Here is a 22,967-nt window from a genome sequence, read left to right on the forward strand (position 1 = left end):
TACATCCTCGTTCAGTTTCATCAACAATTCTACTCGTATGCACCCGTATTCGTACTCGTACAATACACAGCTTTTAGATGTATGTACTATTGGTATATACACTCCAATGATCAGCTCTTAGCAGCCCATGTGAGTCACCTAACACATGTGGGAACCATCATTTGGCAACTAGCATGAAATATCTCATAAAATTACAAAAATATGAGTAATCATTCATGACTTATTTACATGAAAACAAAATAACATATCCTTTATATCTAATCCATACACCAACGACCAAAAACACCTACAAACACTTTCATTCTTCAATTTTCTTCATCTAATTGATCTCTCTCAAGTTCTATCTTCAAGTTCTAAGTGTTCTTCATAAATTCCAAAAATTCTAGTTTCATAAAATCAAAAATACTTTCAAGTTTGCTAGCTCACTTCCAATCTTGTAAGGTGATCATCCAACCTCAAGAAATCTTTGTTTCTTACAGTAGGTTATCATTCTAATACAAGGTAATAATCATATTCAAACTTTGGTTCAATTTCTATAACTATAACAATCTTATTTTAAGTGATGATCTTACTTGAACTTGTTTTCGTGTCATGATTCTGCTTCAACAACTTCGAGCCATCCAAGGATCCATTGAAGCTAGATCCATTTTTCTATTTTCCAGTAGGTTTATCCAAGGAACTTAAGGTAGTAATGATGTTCATAACATCATTCGATTCATATATATAAAACTATCTTATTCGAAGGTTTAAACTCGTAATCACTAGAACATAGTTTAGTTAATTCTAAACTTGTTCGCAAACAAAAGTTAATCCTTCTAACTTGACTTTTAAAATTAATTAAACACATTTTCTATATCTATATGATATGCTAACTTAATGATTTAAAACCTGGAAACACGAAAAACACCGTAAAACCGGATTTACGCCGTCGTAGTAACACCGCGGGCTGTTTTGGGTTAGTTAATTAAAAACTATGATAAACTTTGATTTAAAAGTTGTAATTCTGAGAAAATGATTTTTATTATGAACATAAAACTATATCCAAAAATTATGGTTAAACTCAAAGTGGAAGTATGTTTTCTAAAATGGTCATCTAGACGTCGTTCTTTCGACTAAAATGACTACCTTTACAAAAACGACTTGTAACTTATTTTTCCGACTATAAACCTATACTTTTCTGTTTAGATTCATAAAATAGAGTTCAATATGAAACCATAGCAATTTGATTCACTCAAAACGGATTTAAAATGAAGAAGTTATGGGTAAAACAAGATTGGATAATTTTTCTCATTTTAGCTACGTGAAAATTGGTAACAAATCTATTCCAACCATAACTTAATCAACTTGTATTGTATATTATGTAATCTTGAGATACCATAGACACGTATACAATGTTTCGACCTATCATGTCGACACATCTATAATATTTCAATACACATCCCATACATAGAGATAAAAATCATTCATATGGTGAACACCTGGTAACCGACATTAACAAGATGCATATATAAGAATATCCCCATCATTCCGGGACACCCTTCGGATATGATATAAATTTCGAAGTACTAAAGCATCCGGTACTTTGGATGGGGTTTGTTAGGCCCAATAGATCTATCTTTAGGATTCGCGTCAATTAGGGTGTCTGTTCCCTAATTCTTAGATAACCAGACTTAATAAAAAGGGGCATATTCGATTTTGATAATTCAACCATTGAATGTAGTTTCACGTACTTGTGTCTATTTTGTAAATCATTTATAAAACCTGCATGTATTCTCATCCCAAAAATATTAGATTTTAAAAGTGGGACTATAACTCACTTTCACAGATTTTTACTTCGTCGGGAAGTAAGACTTGGCCACTGTTGATTCACGAACCTATAACAATATATACATATACATATATATTAAAGTATGTTCAAAATATATTTACAACACTTTTAATATATTTTGATGTTTTAAGTTTATTAAGTCAGTTGTCCTCGTTAGTAACCTATAACTAGTTGTCCACAGTTAGATGTACAGAAATTAATTGATAAATATTATCTTGAATCAATCCACGACCCAGTGTATACGTATCTCAGTATTGATCACAACTCAAACTATATATATTTTGGAATCAACCTCAACCCTGTATAGCTAACTCCAACATTCACATATAGAGTGTCTATGGTTGTTCCGAAATATATATAGATGTGTCGACATGATAGGTCGAAACATTGTATACGTGCCTATGGTATCTCAAGATTACATAATATACAATACAAGTTGATTAAGTTATGGTTGGAATAGATTTGTTACCAATTTTCACGTAGCTAAAATAAGAAAAATTATCCAATCTTGTTTTACCCATAACTTCTTCATTTTAAATCCGTTTTGAGTGAATCAAATTGCTATGGTTTCATATTGAACTCTATTTTATGAATCTAAACAGAAAAGTATAGATTTATAGTAGGAAAAATAAGTTACAAGTCGTTTTTGTAAAGGTAGTCATTTCAGTCGAAAGAACGACGTCTAGATGACCATTTTAGAAAACATACTTCCACTTTGAGTTTAACCATAATTTTTGGATATAGTTTTATGTTCATAATAAAAATCATTTTCTCAGAATTACAACTTTTAAATCAAAGTTTATCATAGTTTTTAATTAACTAACCCAAAACAGCCCGCGGTGTTACTACGACGGCGTAAATCCGGTTTTACGGTGTTTTTCGTGTTTCCAGGTTTTAAATCATTAAGTTAGCATATCATATAGATATAGAAAATGTGTTTAATTAATTTTAAAAGTCAAGTTAGAAGGATTAACTTTTGTTTGCGAACAAGTTTAGAATTAACTAAACTATGTTCTAGTGATTACGAGTTTAAACCTTCGAATAAGATAGTTTTATATATATGAATCGAATGATGTTATGAACATCATTACTACCTTAAGTTCCTTGGATAAACCTACTGGAAAATAGAAAAATGGATCTAGCTTCAATGGATCCTTGGATGGCTCGAAGTTCTTGAAGCAGAATCATGACACGAAAACAAGTTCAAGTAAGATCATCACTTAAAATAAGATTGTTATAGTTATAGAAATTGAACCAAAGTTTGAATATGATTATTACCTTGTATTAGAATGATAACCTACTGTAAGAAACAAAGATTTCTTGAGGTTGGATGATCACCTTACAAGATTGGAAGTGAGCTAGCAAACTTGAAAGTATTCTTGATTTTATGAAACTAGAATTTTTGGAATTTATGAAGAACACTTAGAACTTGAAGATAGAACTTGAGAGAGATCAATTAGATGAAGAAAATTGAAGAATGAAAGTGTTTGTAGGTGTTTTTGGTCGTTGGTGTATGGATTAGATATAAAGGATATGTTATTTTGTTTTCATGTAAATAAGTCATGAATGATTACTCATATTTTTGTAATTTTATGAGATATTTCATGCTAGTTGCCAAATGATGGTTCCCACATGTGTTAGGTGACTCACATGGGCTGCTAAGAGCTGATCATTGGAGTGTATATACCAATAGTACATACATCTAAAAGCTGTGTATTGTACGAGTACGAATACGGGTGCATACGAGTAGAATTGTTGATGAAACTGAACGAGGATGTAATTGTAAGCATTTTTGTTAAGTAGAAGTATTTTGATAAGTGTCTTGAAGTCTTTCAAAAGTGTATGAATACATATTAAAACACTACATGTATATACATTTTAACTGAGTCGTTAAGTCATCGTTAGTCGTTACATGTAAATGTTGTTTTGAAACCTTTAGGTTAACGATCTTGTTAAATGTTGTTAACCCAATGTTTATAATATCAAAAGAGATTTTAAATTATTATATTATCATGATATTATGATGTACGAATATCTCTTAATATGATATATATACATTAAATGTCGTTACAACGATAATCGTTACATATATGTCTCGTTTCAAAATCATTAAGTTAGTAGTCTTGTTTTTACATATGTAGTTCATTGTTAATATAATTAATGATATGTTTACTTATCATAATATCATGTTAACTATATATATAACCATATATATGTCATCATATAGTTTTTACAAGTTTTAACGTTCGTGAATCACCGGTCAACTTGGGTGGTCAATTGTCTATATGAAACCTATTTCAATTAATCAAGTCTTAACAAGTTTGATTGCTTAACATGTTGGAAACATTTAATCATGTAAATATCAATCTCATTTAATATATATAAACATGGAAAAGTTCGGGTCACTACAGTACCTACCCGTTAAATAAATTTCGTCCCGAAATTTTAAGCTGTTGAAGGTGTTGACGAATCTTCTGGAAATAGATGCGGGTATTTCTTCTTCATCTGATCTTCACGCTCCCAGGTGAACTCAGGTCCTCTACGAGCATTCCATCGAACCTTAACAATTGGTATCTTGTTTTGCTTAAGTCTTTTAACCTCACGATCCATTATTTCGACGGGTTCTTCGATGAATTGAAGTTTTTCGTTGATTTGGATTTCATCTAATGGAATAGTGAGATCTTCTTTAGCAAAACATTTCTTCAAATTCGAGACGTGGAAAGTGTTATGTACAGCCGCGAGTTGTTGAGGTAACTCAAGTCGGTAAGCTACTGGTCCGACACGATCAATAATCTTGAATGGTCCAATATACCTTGGATTTAATTTCCCTCGTTTACCAAATCGAACAACGCCTTTCCAAGGTGCAACTTTAAGCATGACCATCTCTCCAATTTCAAATTCTATATCTTTTCTTTTAATGTCAGCGTAGCTCTTTTGTCGACTTTGGGCGGTTTTCAACCGTTGTTGAATTTGGATGATCTTCTCGGTAGTTTCCTGTATAATCTCCGGACCCGTAATCTGTCTATCCCCCACTTCACTCCAACAAATCGGAGACCTGCACTTTCTACCATAAAGTGCTTCAAACGGCGACATCTCAATGCTTGAATGGTAGCTGTTGTTGTAGGAAAATTCTGCTAACGGTAGATGTCGATCCCAACTGTTTCCGAAATCAATAACACATGCTCGTAGCATGTCTTCAAGCGTTTGTATTGTCCTTTCGCTCTGCCCATCAGTTTGTGGATGATAGGCAGTACTCATGTCTAGACGAGTTCCTAATTTTACATACACTTTTGAAAGACTTCAAGACACTTATCAAAATACTTCTACTTAACAAAAATGCTTACAATTACATCCTCGTTCAGTTTCATCAACAATTCTACTCGTATGCACCCGTATTCGTACTCGTACAATACACAGCTTTTAGATGTATGTACTATTGGTATATACACTCCAATGATCAGCTCTTAGCAGCCCATGTGAGTCACCTAACACATGTGGGAACCATCATTTGGCAACTAGCATGAAATATCTCATAAAATTACAAAAATATGAGTAATCATTCATGACTTATTTACATGAAAACAAAATAACATATCCTTTATATCTAATCCATACACCAACGACCAAAAACACCTACAAACACTTTCATTCTTCAATTTTCTTCATCTAATTGATCTCTCTCAAGTTCTATCTTCAAGTTCTAAGTGTTCTTCATAAATTCCAAAAATTCTAGTTTCATAAAATCAAGAATACTTTCAAGTTTGCTAGCTCACTTCCAATCTTGTAAGGTGATCATCCAACCTCAAGAAATCTTTGTTTCTTACAGTAGGTTATCATTCTAATACAAGGTAATAATCATATTCAAACTTTGGTTCAATTTCTATAACTATAACAATCTTATTTTAAGTGATGATCTTACTTGAACTTGTTTTCGTGTCATGATTCTGCTTCAAGAACTTCGAGCCATCCAAGGATCCATTGAAGCTAGATCCATTTTTCTATTTTCCAGTAGGTTTATCCAAGGAACTTAAGGTAGTAATGATGTTCATAACATCATTCAATTCATATATATAAAACTATCTTATTCGAAGGTTTAAACTCGTAATCACTAGAACATAGTTTAGTTAATTCTAAACTTGTTCGCAAACAAAAGTTAATCCTTCTAACTTGACTTTTAAAATTAATTAAACACATTTTCTATATCTATATGATATGCTAACTTAATGATTTAAAACCTGGAAACACGAAAAACACCGTAAAACCGGATTTACGCCGTCGTAGTAACACCGCGGGCTGTTTTGGGTTAGTTAATTAAAAACTATGATAAACTTTGATTTAAAAGTTGTAATTCTGAGAAAATGATTTTTATTATGAACATAAAACTATATCCAAAAATTATGGTTAAACTCAAAGTGGAAGTATATTTTCTAAAATGGTCATCTAGACGTCGTTCTTTCGACTGAAATGACTACCTTTACAAAAACGACTTGTAACTTATTTTTCTGACTATAAACCTATACTTTTCTGTTTAGATTCATAAAATAGAGTTCAATATGAAACCATAGCAATTTGATTCACTCAAAACGGATTTAAAATGAAGAAGTTATGGGTAAAACAAGATTGGATAATTTTTCTCATTTTAGCTACGTGAAAATTGGTAACAAATCTATTCCAACCATAACTTAATCAACTTGTATTGTATATTATGTAATCTTGAGATACCATAGACACGTATACAATGTTTCGACCTATCATGTCGACACATCTATATATATTTCGGAACAACCATAGACACTCTATATGTGAATGTTGGAGTTAGCTATACAGGGTTGAGGTTGATTCCAAAATATATATAGTTTGAGTTGTGATCAATACTGAGATACGTATACACTGGGTCGTGGATTGATTCAAGATAATATTTATCGATTAATTTCTGTACATCTAACTGTGGACAACTAGTTATAGGTTACTAACGAGGACAACTGACTTAATAAACTTAAAACATCAAAATATATTAAAAGTGTTGTAAATATATTTTGAACATACTTTAATATATATGTATATGTATATATTGTTATAGGTTCGTGAATCAACAGTGGCCAAGTCTTACTTCCCGACGAAGTAAAAATCTGTGAAAGTGAGTTATAGTCCCACTTTTAAAATCTAATATTTTTGGGATGAGAATACATGCAGGTTTTATAAATGATTTACAAAATAGACACAAGTACGTGAAACTACATTCTATGGTTGAATTATCAAAATCGAATATGCCCCTTTTTATTAAGTCTGGTAATCTAAGAATTAGGGAACAGACACCCTAATTGACGCGAATCCTAAAGATAGATCTATTGGGCCTAACAAACCCCATCCAAAGTACCGGATGCTTTAGTACTTCGAAATTTATATCATATCCGAAGGGTGTCCCGGAATGATGGGGATATTCTTATATATGCATCTTGTTAATGTCGGTTACCAGGTGTTCACCATATGAATGATTTTTATCTCTATGTATGGGATGTGTATTGAAATATGAAATCTTGTGGTCTATTATTATGATTTGATATATATAGGTTAAACCTATAACTCACCAACATTTTTGTTGACGTTTTAAGCATGTTTATTCTCAGGTGATTATTAAGAGCTTCCGCTGTCGCATACTTAAATAAGGACGAGATTTGGAGTCCATGCTTGTATGATATTGTGTAAAAACTGCATTCAAGAAACTTATTTTGTTGTAACATATTTGTATTGTAAACCATTATGTAATGGTCGTGTGTAAACAGGATATTTTAGATTATAATTATTTGATAATCTACGTAAAGCTTTTTAAACCTTTATTGATGAAATAAAGGTTATGGTTTGTTTTAAAATGAATGCAGTCTTTGAAAAACGTCTCATATAGAGGTCAAAACCTCGCAACGAAATCAATTAATATGGTACGTTTTTAATCAATAAGAACGGGACATTTCAGTTGGTATCCGAGCGTTGGTCTTAGAGAACCAGAATTTTGCATTAGTGTGTCTTATCGAGTTTGTTAGGATACATTAGTGAGTCTGGACTTCGACTGTGTTTACTTGAAAAATGATTGCTTAACAAATTTTGTTGGAAACTATATATTTTTAACATGTGAATATTATGTGATATATTAATCTCTTAACACGTTTGATATTATGTGATAGATGTCTACCTCTAGAACAAGTCCCATTGACTCACCTAATAATAATGAAGAGTTAAATGTAAATTGGAATGATTTGTGGACTGATTCACAAGTTCCCGAAGAGGAACCGGAAGAAGAGTCAGAACCGGAAGAAGAATCGGAACCGGAAGAAGAATCGGAACCGGATGAAGAAATAGAACCGGTGGGGGAAATAATAAAACGGTTAAGTAAAAGAAAATCCTCAACCAACCGACCAAGGTTAATTATGGTCAATGGTGTTTCCGCCAAGGAAGCAAAATATTGGGAGGATTACCAATTCTCCGATGAATCGGATTCCGACGAGAATTCCGATGATGTTATAGAAATTACCCCAACTGAATTTAAAAAGGCAAAAGAAAATAATAAGGGAAAGGGCATAAAAATAAAGAAATCGAATTCCAACCCCGATGAACTTTATATGTATCGTCAACCCCCGAAGTCCTTAAGTTGTAACAATGACCCGGGAACCTCTAAACCACCAGGTTTTTCTAAACCAATGTGGAAAATAATGGCTCGTATTAGGGGAACATCATATATCCCTAGAAACTTGGCAAAACGAACCAAAACCGAAGAAGAAGAAACAAGCGAGTCGGAATAAGATAGTTGTATTCGTGTGGTGTAATATATGTAATATAGTGTGCTTATGCTTTATGATATATGTAAAAATTGCTTGTATTAATAAGTATTTTTTTTTATGAATCTAACTCTTGTCTATTTTACAGTATAAAAACAAAAAATGGATAGACAACCCAATATTTTAAGAGACCTACCCGGAGACATGATTGATGAAATCTTGTCTAGAGTCGGTCAGAATTCTTCGGCACAACTATTTAAGGCGAGATCAGTTTGTAAGACATTCGAAGAACGTTCCAAGAATGCCTTGGTTTATAAAAGGCTTTCGTTCGAAAGATGGGGGATATCACATTGGGAAATCCATAAGTTACGATGTGTTTACTTTGACGCATATATTGCGGGGAACCCAAATGCTATTTTACGCAATGGGTTAAGAAATTATTTTGACTCAATATATCCGAATATTGGACTTCGTGATTTAGAAAAAGCGGCTAACATGCAACATAAAGAAGCATGTTATGCTTACGGATTAGTAATGTTTGCTTCTCACCAAAGTGAGAACAAGAACATCGGGCTACAACTATTAAACAAAACGTTCCCACAAGTGACGGAGTCGGTAATTGGGGTAAGAAATGAGGTTTTTAGATTGTTACGGGACTGTTGGACATTACGTAACCCTCGTCCCTTTGACGACGTTACAACACGCTGTCTTATCAACGGCCATAACGGTTATGTTCCACAAGACCAAGGATGGGAAGTAATCCTAGTAAAACCAGAATGCATGACTTGTTTCTGGACGTATGAATTACGTGTCTTTATTGCCTTTGCTGAACGACTTGTGTACTAGCTAGAATTATCTTCACAACCATCTTGTATCAAATTTATTGTGTGCTATATTTCATGCTATATGTAAAATAAGCGGTATTGTAAGTTTGTAAAATATTGTGTAAAAGTTTGAACGCGAAATATTGTTATAATCAGTTTTTTCATATAGAATTGTAGTAGTTGAATTGTATATTAGCTACTAAGTATGAACTTAATGGGTAGGTACTACCCGAATTTAAACTTATAAAACGCTAATATGAAGAAAAAGCTTTTATAAATGAGTTCATATTATGCTACGAAATACTATTAACTACTCTTAATATTCTGTATGATTAACTTGTTCCATTTAACTATTTTGAAGGAAATGGCACCGACTACTCGACACACCGTGAATATGAATGAAGAGGAATTCCGTACTTTTCTAGCTTGAAACATAGCCGCAGTACAGGCTGCGCTACATACCAACAATAACCTTGGATCTAGCAGTACAGGAAATCGTGTAGGATGCACCTACAAAGAATTCACTGCCTGCAAACCTTTGGAATTTGATGGAACCGAAGGACCGATCGGATTGAAACGGTGGACCGAGAAGGTCGAATCGGTGTTTGCCATAAGTAAGTGTACTGAAGAGGACAAAGTGAAGTACGCTACGCATACCTTCACAGGTTCTGCGTTAACATGGTGGAATACCTATCTAGAGCAAGTGGGACAAGACGATGCGTACGCACTACCGTGGTCAGCATTCAAGCACTTGATGAACGAGAAGTACCGTCCCAGAACCGAGGTCAATAAGCTCAAGACAGAACTTAGAGGGTTACGAACCCAAGGATTTGATATTACCACGTATGAAAGACGATTCACAGAATTGTGCCTATTGTGTCCGGGAGCATTCGAAGATGAGGAAGAGAAGATCGACGCATTTGTGAAAGGATTACCGGAAAGAATCCAAGAAGATATAAGTTCACACGAGCCCGCCTCCATACAACAGGCATGTAGAATGGCTCACAAACTAGTGAACCAGATTGAAGAAAGAATTAAAGAACAGACTGCTGAAGAGGCCAATGTGAAGCAAGTCAAAAGAAAGTGGGAGGAAAATGGTGATAAGAATCACCAATACAACAACAACAGCAATTACAACAATAATCGCAGCAATTATCCCAACAATCGCAACATCAATCGCAACTACAACAAACGGCCCAACAACAACAACAACAACAACAACAACAGCAACTACAACAATCATCCCAACAACAATAATAACTGCAATAACAACAACAATCAGAAGCAGCTATGCCAAAGGTGTGAAAAGTATCACTCGGGGTTCTGCACCAAATTTTGCAACAAGTGTAAAAGAAATGGTCATAGCGCGGCGAAGTGTGAGGTCTACGGACCAGGGGTTAATAGAACGAAAGGAACAAATGGTGTCGGAACGAGTAATGGCGGAGCAAGTAGTGTCGGAGCAAGTTATGCCAATGTAGTTTGTTATAAATGTGGAAAACCGGGCCACATTATTAGAAATTGCCCGAACCAGGAGAACACGAATGGACAAGGCCGCGGAAGAGTTTTCAATATTAATGCGGCAGAGGCACAAGAAGACCCGGAGCTTGTTACGGGTACGTTTCTAATTGACAATAAATCTGCTTACATTTTATTTGATTCGGGTGTGGATAGAAGCTATATGAGTAGAGATTTTTGTGCTAAATTAAGTTGTCCATTGACGCCATTGGATAGTAAATTTTTACTCGAATTAGCAAATGGTAAATTAATTTCAGCAGATAATATATGTCGGAATCGAGAAATTAAACTGGTTAGCGAAACATTTAAGATTGATTTGATACCAGTCGAGTTAGGGAGTTTTGATGTGATAATCGGTATGGACTGGTTGAAAGAAGTGAAAGCAGAGATCGTTTGTTACAAAAATGCAATTCGCATTATACGAGAAAAAGGAAAACCCTTAATGGTGTACGGAGAAAAGGGCAACACGAAGCTACATCTTATTAGTAATTTGAAGGCACAAAAACTAATAAGAAAAGGTTGCTATGCTGTTCTAGCACACGTCGAGAAAGTACAAACTGAAGAAAAGAGCATCAATGATGTTCCCATTGCAAAAGAATTTCCTGATGTATTTCCGAAAGAATTACCAGGATTACCCCCACATCGATCCGTTGAATTTCAAATAGATCTTGTACCAGGAGCTGCACCAATAGCTCGTGCTCCTTACAGACTCGCACCCAGCGAGATGAAAGAACTGCAAAGCCAATTACAAGAACTTTTAGAGCGTGGTTTCATTCGACCAAGCACATCACCGTGGGGAGCTCCTGTTTTGTTTGTCAAGAAGAAAGATGGTACATTCAGGTTGTGTATCGACTACCGAGAGTTGAACAAACTTACCATCAAGAACCGCTACCCACTACCGAGAATCGACGACTTATTTGATCAACTACAAGGCTCGTCTATTTATTCAAAGATTGACTTACGTTCCGGGTATCATCAAATGCGGGTGAAAGAAGATGATATTCCAAAGACTGCTTTCAGAACACGTTACGGTCATTACGAGTTTATTGTGTTTCAGTTATTGAAGAAAAAGATAACTACGGCACCTATATTGTCATTGCCTGAAGGGAATGATGATTTTGTGATTTATTGTGACGCATCAAAGCAAGGTCTCGGTTGTGTATTAATGCAACGAACGAAGGTGATTGCTTATGCGTCTAGACAATTGAAGATTCACGAACAAAATTATACGACGCATGATTTGGAATTAGGCGCGGTTGTTTTTGCATTAAAGACTTGGAGGCACTACTTATATGGGGTCAAAAGTATTATATATACCGACCACAAAAGTCTACAACACATATTTAATCAGAAACAACTGAATATGAGGCAGCGTAGGTGGATTGAATTATTGAATGATTACGACTTTGAGATTCGTTACCACCCGGGGAAGGCAAATGTGGTAGCCGATGCCTTGAGCAGGAAGGACAGAGAACCCATTCGAGTAAAATCTATGAATATAATGATTCATAATAACCTTACTACTCAAATAAAGGAGGCACAACAAGGAGTTTTAAAAGAGGGAAATTTAAAGGATGAAATACCCAAAGGATCGGAGAAGCATCTTAATATTCGGGAAGACGGAACCCGGTATAGGGCTGAAAGGATTTGGGTACCAAAATTTGGAGATATGAGAGAAATGGTACTTAGAGAAGCTCATAAAACCAGATACTCAATACATCCTGGAACGGGGAAGATGTACAAGGATCTCAAGAAACATTTTTGGTGGCCGGGTATGAAAGCCGATGTTGCTAAATACGTAGGAGAATGTTTGACGTGTTCTAAGGTCAAAGCTGAGCATCAGAAACCATCAGGTCTACTTCAACAACCCAAAATCCCGGAATGGAAATGGGAAAACATTACCATGGATTTCATCACTAAATTGCCAAGGACTGCAAGTGGTTTTGATACTATTTGGGTAATAGTTGATCGTCTCACCAAATCAGCACATTTCCTGCCAATAAGAGAAGATGACAAGATGGAGAAGTTAGCACGACTGTATTTGAAGGAAGTCATCTCCAGACATGGAATACCAATCTCTATTATCTCTGATAGGGATGGCAGATTTATTTCAAGATTCTGGCAGACATTACAGCAAGCATTAGGAACTCGTCTAGACATGAGTACTGCCTGTTATCCACAAACTGATGGGCAGAGCGAAAGGACAATACAAACGCTTGAAGACATGCTACGAGCATGTGTTATTGATTTCGGAAACAGTTGGGATCGACATCTACCGTTAGCAGAATTTTCCTACAACAACAGCTACCATTCAAGCATTGAGATGGCGCCGTTTGAAGCACTTTATGGTAGAAAGTGCAGGTCTCCGATTTGTTGGAGTGAAGTGGGGGATAGACAGATTACGGGTCCGGAGATTATACAGGAAACTACCGAGAAGATCATCCAAATTCAACAACGGTTGAAAACCGCCCAAAGTCGACAAAAGAGCTACGCTGACATTAAAAGAAAAGATATAGAATTTGAAATTGGAGAGATGGTCATGCTTAAATTTGCACCTTGGAAAGGCGTTGTTCGATTTGGTAAACGAGGGAAATTAAATCCAAGGTATATTGGACCATTCAAGATTATTGATCGTGTCGGACCAGTAGCTTACCGACTTGAGTTACCTCAACAACTCGCGGCTGTACATAACACTTTCCACGTCTCGAATTTGAAGAAATGTTTTGCTAAAGAAGATCTCACTATTCCATTAGATGAAATCCAAATCAACGAAAAACTTCAATTCATCGAAGAACCCGTCGAAATAATGGATCGTGAGGTTAAAAGACTTAAGCAAAACAAGATACCAATTGTTAAGGTTCAATGGAATGCTTGTAGAGGACCTGAGTTCACCTGGGAGCGTGAAGATCAGATGAAGAAGAAATACCCGCATCTATTTCCAGAAGATTCGTCAACACCTTCAACAGCTTAAAATTTCGGGACGAAATTTATTTAACGGGTAGGTACTGTAGTGACCCGAACTTTTCCATGTTTATATATATTAAATGAGATTGATATTTACATGATTAAATGTTTCCAACATGTTAAGCAATCAAACTTGTTAAGACTTGATTAATTGAAATAGGTTTCATATAGACAATTGACCACCCAAGTTGACCGGTGATTCACGAACGTTAAAACTTGTAAAAACTATATGATGACATATATATGGTTATATATATAGTTAACATGATATTATGATAAGTAAACATATCATTAATTATATTAACAATGAACTACATATGTAAAAACAAGACTACTAACTTAATGATTTTGAAACGAGGCATATATGTAACGATTATCGTTGTAACGACATTTAATGTATATATATCATATTAAGAGATATTCGTACATCATAATATCATGATAATATAATAATTTAAAATCTCTTTTGATATTATAAACATTGGGTTAACAACATTTAACAAGATCGTTAACCTAAAGGTTTCAAAACAACATTTACATGTAACGACTAACGATGACTTAACGACTCAGTTAAAATGTATATACATGTAGTGTTTTAATATGTATTCATACACTTTTGAAAGACTTCAAGACACTTATCAAAATACTTCTACTTAACAAAAATGCTTACAATTACATCCTCGTTCAGTTTCATCAACAATTCTACTCGTATGCACCCGTATTCGTACTCGTACAATACACAGCTTTTAGATGTATGTACTATTGGTATATACACTCCAATGATTAGCTCTTAGCAGCCCATGTGAGTCACCTAACACATGTGGGAACCATCATTTGGCAACTAGCATGAAATATCTCATAAAATTACAAAAATATGAGTAATCATTCATGACTTATTTACATGAAAACAAAATAACATATCCTTTATATCTAATCCATACACCAACGACCAAAAACACCTACAAACACTTTCATTCTTCAATTTTCTTCATCTAATTGATCTCTCTCAAGTTCTATCTTCAAGTTCTAAGTGTTCTTCATAAATTCCAAAAATTCTAGTTTCATAAAATCAAGAATACTTTCAAGTTTGCTAGCTCACTTCCAATCTTGTAAGGTGATCATCCAACCTCAAGAAATCTTTGTTTCTTACAGTAGGTTATCATTCTAATACAAGGTAATAATCATATTCAAACTTTGGTTCAATTTCTATAACTATAACAATCTTATTTTAAGTGATGATCTTACTTGAACTTGTTTTCGTGTCATGATTCTGCTTCAAGAACTTCGAGCCATCCAAGGATCCATTGAAGCTAGATCCATTTTTATATTTTCCAGTAGGTTTATCCAAGGAACTTAAGGTAGTAATAATGTTCATAACATCATTCGATTCATATATATAAAACTATCTTATTCGAAGGTTTAAACTCGTAATCACTAGAACATAGTTTAGTTAATTCTAAACTTGTTCGCAAACAAAAGTTAATCCTTCTAACCTAACTTTTAAAATTAATTAAACACATTTTATATATCTATATGATATGCTAACTTAATGATTTAAAACCTGGAAACACGAAAAACACCGTAAAACCGGATTTACGCCGTCGTAGTAACACCGCGGGCTGTTTTGGGTTAGTTAATTAAAAACTATGATAAACTTTGATTTAAAAGTTGTAATTCTGAGAAAATGATTTTTATTATGAACATAAAACTATATCCAAAAATTATGGTTAAACTCAAAGTGGGAGTATGTTTTCTAAAATGGTCATCTAGACGTCGTTCTTTCGACTGAAATGACTACCTTTACAAAAATGACTTGTAACTTATTTTTCCGACTATAAACCTATACTTTTCTGTTTAGATTCATAAAATAGAGTTCAATATGAAACCATAGCAATTTGATTCACTCAAAACGGATTTAAAATGAAGAAGTTATGGGTAAAACAAGATTGGATAATTTTTCTCATTTTAGCTACGTGAAAATTGGTAACAAATCTATTCCAACCATAACTTAATCAACTTGTATTGTATATTATGTAATCTTGAGATACCATAGACACGTATACAATGTTTCGACCTATCATGTCGACACATCTATATATATTTCGGAACAACCATAGACACTCTATATGTGAATGTTGGAGTTAGCTATACAGGGTTGAGGTTGATTCCAAAATATATATAGTTTGAGTTGTGATCAATACTGAGATACGTATACACTGGGTCGTGGATTGATTTAAGATAATATTTATCGATTAATTTCTGTACATCTAACTGTGGACAACTAGTTATAGGTTACTAACGAGGACAACTGACTTAATAAACTTAAAACATCAAAATATATTAAAAGTGTTGTAAATATATTTTGAACATACTTTAATATATATGTATATGTATATATTGTTATAGGTTCGTGAATCAACAGTGGCCAAGTCTTACTTCCCGACGAAGTAAAAATCTGTGAAAGTGAGTTATAGTCCCACTTTTAAAATCTAATATTTTTGGGATGAGAATACATGCAGGTTTTATAAATGATTTACAAAATAGACACAAGTACGTGAAACTACATTCTATGGTTAAAATCGAATATGCCCCTTTTTATTAAGTTTGGTAATCTAAGAATTAGGGAACAGACACCCTAATTGACGCGAATCCTAAAGATATGTTATTTTGTTTTCATGTAAATAAGTCATGAATGATTACTCATATTTTTGTAATTTTATGAGATATTTCATGCTAGTTGCCAAATGATGGTTCCCACATGTGTTAGGTGACTCACATGGGCTGCTAAGAGCTGATCATTGGAGTGTATATACCAATAGTACATACATCTAAAAGCTGTGTATTGTACGAGTACGAATACGGGTGCATACGAGTAGAATTGTTGATGAAACTGAACGAGGATGTAATTGTAAGCATTTTTGTTAAGTAGAAGTATTTTGATAAGTGTCTTGAAGTCTTTCAAAAGTGTATGAATACATATTAAAACACTACATGTATATACATTTTAACTGAGTCGTTAAGTCATCGTTAGTCGTTACATGTAAATGTTGTTTTGAAACCTTTAGGTTAACGATCTTGTTAAATGTTGTTAACCCAATGTTTATAATATCAAAAGAGATTTTAAATTATTATATTATCATGATATTATGATGTACGAATATCTCTTAATATGATATATATACATTAAATGTCGTTACAACGATAATCGTTACATATATGTCTCGTTTCAAAATCATTAAGTTAGTAGTCTTGTTTTTACATATGTAGTTCATTGTTAATATAATTAATGATATGTTTACTTATCATAATATCATGTTAACTATATATATAACCATATATATGTCATCATATAGTTTTTACAAGTTTTAACGTTCGTGAATCACCGGTCAACTTGGGTGGTCAATTGTCTATATGAAACCTATTTCAATTAATCAAGTCTTAACAAGTTTGATTGCTTAACATGTTGGAAACATTGAATCATGTAAATATCAATCTCATTTAATATATATAAACATGGAAAAGTTCGGGTCACTACAGTACCTACCCGTTAAATAAATTTCGTCCCGAAATTTTAAGCTGTTGAAGGTGTTGACGAATCTTCTGGAAATAGATGCGGGTATTTCTTCTTCATCTGATCTTCACGCTCCCAGGTGAACTCAGGTCCTCTACGAGCATTCCATCGAACCTTAACAATTGGTATCTTGTTTTGCTTAAGTCTTTTAACCTCACAATCCATTATTTCGACGGGTTCTTCGATGAATTGAAGTTTTTCGTTGATTTGGATTTCATCTAATGGAATAGTGAGATCTTCTTTAGCAAAACATTTCTTCAAATTCGAGACGTGGAAAGTGTTATGTACAGCCGCGAGTTGTTGATATATGTAAAAATTGCTTGATTAAAAAATAATATATCACTAACGCATAAAGGGAAGAAATTTGAATGGAATGATGAACAAGAGAAAGCGTTTCAGTTATTGAAGAAAAAGCTAACTACGGCACCTATATTGTCATTGCCTGAAGCGAATGATGATTTTGTGATTTATTGTGACGCATCAAAGCAAGGTCTCGGTTGTGTATTAATGCAACGAACGAAGGTGATTGCTTATGCGTCTAGACAATTGAAGATTCACGAACAAAATTATACGACGCATGATTTGGAATTAGGCGCGGTTGTTTTTGCATTAAAGACTTGGAGGCACTACTTATATGGGGTCAAAAGTATTATATATACCGACCACAAAAGTCTACAACACATATTTAATCAGAAACAACTGAATATGAGGCAGCGTAGGTGGATTGAATTATTGAATGATTACGACTTTGAGATTCGTTACCACCCGGGGAAGGCAAATGTGGTAGCCGATGCCTTCAGCAGGAAGGACAGAGAACCCATTCGAGTAAAATCTATGAATATAATGATTCATAATAACCTTACTACTCAAATAAAGGAGGCACAACAAGGAGTTTTAAAAGAGGGAAATTTAAAGGATGAAATACCCAAAGGATCGGAGAAGCATCTTAATATTCGGGAAGACGGAACCCGGTATAGGGCTGAAAGGATTTGGGTACCAAAATTTGGAGATATGAGAGAAATGGTACTTAGAGAAGCTCATAAAACCAGATACTCAATACATCCTGGAACGGGGAAGATGTACAAGGATCTCAAGAAACATTTTTGGTGGCCGGGTATGAAAGCCGATGTTGCTAAATACGTAGGAGAATGTTTGACGTGTTCTAAGGTCAAAGCTGAGCATCAAAAACCATCAGGTCTACTTCAACAACCCAAAATCCCGGAATGGAAATGGGAAAACATTACCATGGATTTCATCACTAAATTGCCAAGGACTGCAAGTGGTTTTGATACTATTTGGGTAATAGTTGATCGTCTCACCAAATCAGCACATTTCCTGCCAATAAGAGAAGATGACAAGATGGAGAAGTTAGCACGACTGTATTTGAAGGAAGTCATCTCCAGACATGGAATACCAATCTCTATTATCTCTGATAGGGATGGCAGATTTATTTCAAGATTCTGGCAGACATTACAGCAAGCATTAGGAACTCGTCTAGACATGAGTACTGCCTATCATCCAAAAACTGATGGGCAGAGCGAAAGGACAATACAAACGCTTGAAGACATGCTACGAGCATGTGTTATTGATTTCAGAAACAGTTGGGATCGACATCTACCGTTAGCAGAATTTTCCTACAACAACAGCTACCATTCAAGCATTGAGATGGTGCCGTTTGAAGCACTTTATGGTAGAAAGTGCAGGTCTCCGATTTGTTGGAGTGAAGTGGGGGATAGACAGATTACGGGTCCGGAGATTATACAGGAAACTACCGAGAAGATCATCCAAATTCAACAACGGTTGAAAACTCAATTGCCGAGAGTTTCTCAGGTGCATAACTATATGCATAAATGTTTCCTTCCATAGATGAAGTGCGGTTGATTCATCCTATCGATTGAGGTGTTTTCAAGAATCATGAAAGGTTTGAACGCAGAATGTAATCGTGAAGATACAAATGAGGTTTAAGACGAAATCAAGTGGCAAACTTGAAGAATTGTTTAGTTTCATATGTTATATTCAATATTTTAATTCATTTTAATTGTCCAATGTTATTAGTCCACAGTCGATAGTCCACAGTTGACAGTGCAATCATTCATATATAGTTTAATATATAATATTTGAATTAATTAATACGTATCGTGACCCGTGTACATGTCTCAGACTCGATCACAACTCAAAGTATATATATTATTATAGAATCAACCTCAACCCTGTATAGAGAACTCGATCATTACTGCATATAGAGTGTCTATGGTGATTCCAAATAATATATATAGATGTGTCGATATGATATGTCAAAACCTTGTATACGTGTCCCGATATTTAAAGTGCGTAAAATAAATAACAGAAATTAAATGACGATAAATAAAGTGCGTAAAGTAAATAACAGAAATTAAATGACAATAAATAAAATTGCGAGAATATAAATTGCGATAAATAAATTGCGATAAATAAAATGTAATACGGAATTAACAGTTAGCTAGGAACAGTTAGCTAGGATTTTGTTAGCGTGGTTTCTTAATAAAATTTAATATTGTTAATTAGTCTGTTTCTATTCAATTTTTATTGTGTCCATTATTTCTTCATTATGCCACTTGTTGGATTCTGATAGGTCAAAATTCAAATATGAAATTGAATTTGAATGAAAATAGTTATTCTTTGGTGAATGGATAAGTATCCCGGTGGTTGTAAATAGGATAGTGAATAACTGTTGAATCAGATTCAAAGAATATACAGTGTAACCTATTAATGTGAAATTTAAATATTCCTCGGGTATTACCTACCCGTTAAAATATTTTTATTATTAACAGTTTGTACAAAAGAATTTTTAATTACAATCTTTATGAAAACATATATACATATATATTTTCTTCAAATGTAATCATGAATTTAATGAGTTAACATGATATTAAACTCATTTAGTTTTCAGTTGGAACTAGAATAAATAATCTCTAAAACATTAGAGATTACATAATCACCATGTCGAACGAAGATAACTGATGTAGAATGTCATGTAAAATGATGATTATACTCGAGGTATAGATTGAGATGTTGAGGCATGTGATATTGAAATTTGGGTTGTTGGTGGTACTGTTGGTGCCGGTGATTTGGATGAAGCTGGTACATTTTGCACCATATTTTCCAAGACTACAACTTATGCGCGAAGTTCGTTAACTTCTTCTATTACACCGGGATGATTGTCGGTTCGGACGAGCGGATGAATGAGGTTTAGAATTTGAGATAGTATATGATCGTGATGAGATACTTTGGAAATGAGAGAGAAAATGGTGTCTCGAACAGGTTCGCCGGTAAACGTTTTAGGTTCATTGTCAAGAGGTGAATTTGGTTAGTGGAAATGATCGCCTTCTTCGCGTTTCCATTGATTTAGTATATTACGTACCCATCCCCAATTCATCTAGAATAGATGATGGGAGATTGGTTGATCCATTCCGGTGATGCTGCCTTCGGAGCCCGAATGGAAATCCATGTCGGCATAACTGTCAGAATCGGAGGAATTCGAACTAGATGCGGAATCCATCTCGTATAGTTGGGGAAATGAATTTTTGGTATGGAATAGATTGTAGGAGTTAGATTTGGTACTCTTCAATACATAATTTACATATGTATATATATTACCAAAATCCCATAAATTACGGAGGAATCTTTGAAAAATGTCAGTCAAAGTTCACAGTAACAGATATGCCAGGATAATATTTCGTCTATACACTATTATGCCATAAATGCAAGAAAGCGCGTCTAGACTTAAGGATGATAAGCAGGAAATTTTCTACAGATGATAAGTAGATGATTTTCGACACGAAATGATAAGCAAAACTTTTGACATGCAGACACGGTCGAAGTCCAGACTCACTAATGTATCCTAACGACTTATCAGTTAGACACACTAATGCAGACCTAGTTCGCTAAGACCACCGCTCTGATACCAACTGTGAACATATCTCGTGCACAAAAATAACATACACATAACCTGTGTATAAAATCATTCTCTCGATACATAACATTCACATCAATTGGTGGCAATTATCATGTCCACATAATTCAATGGTGGCAATTATCATGTCCACATAATTAAATGGTGGCAATTATCATGTCCACATAATTCAATAATAATCCGCAGAACTTCTGTCTGCATAATAATTCATTCGAGGAATGTTTTGCTTAACAAATTTTGTTGGAAACTATATATTTTTAACATGTGAATATTATGTGATATATTAATCTCTTAACGCGTTTGATATTATGTGATAGATGTCTACCTCTAGAACAAGTCCCATTGACTCACCTAATAATAATGAAGAGTTAAATGTAAATTTGAATGATTCGTGGACTGATTCACAAGTTCCCGAAGAGGAACCGGAAGAAGAGTCAGAACCGGAAGAAGAATCGGAACCGGAAGAAGAATCGGAACCGGATGAAGAAATAGAACCGGTGGGGGAAATAATAAAACGGTTAAGTAAAAGAAAATCCTCAACCAACCGACCAAGGTTAATTATGGTCAATGGTGTTTCCGCCAAGGAAGCAAAATATTGGGAGGATTACCAACTCTCCGATGAATCGGATTCCGACGAGAATTCCGATGATGTTATAGAAATTACCCCAACTGAATTTAAAAAGGCAAAAGAAAATAATAAGGGAAAGGGCATAAAAATAAAGAAATCGAATTCCAACCCCGATGAACTTTATATGTATCGTCAACCCCCGAAGTCCTTAAGTTGTAACAATGACCCGGGAACCTCTAAACCACCAGGTTTTTCTAAACCAATGTGGAAAATAATGGCTCGTGTTAGGGGAACATCATATATCCCTAGAAACTTGGCAAAACGAACCAAAACTGAAGAAGAAGAAACAAGCGAGTCGGAATAAGATAGTTGTATTCGTGTGGTGTAATATATGTAATATAGTGTGCTTATGCTTTATGATATATGTAAAAATTGCTTGTATTAATAAGTATTTTTTTTTATGAATCTAACTCTTGTCTATTTTACAGTATAAAAACACAAAATGGATAGACAACCCAATATTTTAAGAGACCTACCCGGAGACATGATTGATGAAATCTTGTCTAGAGTCGGTCAGAATTCTTCGGCACAACTATTTAAGGCGAGATCAGTTTGTAAGACATTCGAAGAACGTTCCAAGAATGCCTTGGTTTATAAAAGGCTTTCGTTCGAAAGATGGGGGATATCACATTGGGAAATCCATAAGTTACGATGTGTTTACTTTGACGCATATATTGCGGGGAACCCAAATGCTATTTTACGCAATGGGTTAAGAAATTATTTTGACTCAATATATCCGAATATTGGACTTCGTGATTTAGAAAAAGCGGCTAACATGCAACATAAAGAAGCATGTTATGCTTACGGATTAGTAATGTTCGCTTCTCACCAAAGTGAGAACAAGAACATCGGGCTACAACTATTAAACAAAACGTTCCCACAAGTGACGGAGTCGGTAATTGGGGTAAGAAATGA

The sequence above is a fragment of the Rutidosis leptorrhynchoides genome, chromosome 2, assembly GCF_046630445.1.
Source record: "Rutidosis leptorrhynchoides isolate AG116_Rl617_1_P2 chromosome 2, CSIRO_AGI_Rlap_v1, whole genome shotgun sequence".
NCBI lineage: Eukaryota > Viridiplantae > Streptophyta > Magnoliopsida > Asterales > Asteraceae > Rutidosis > Rutidosis leptorrhynchoides.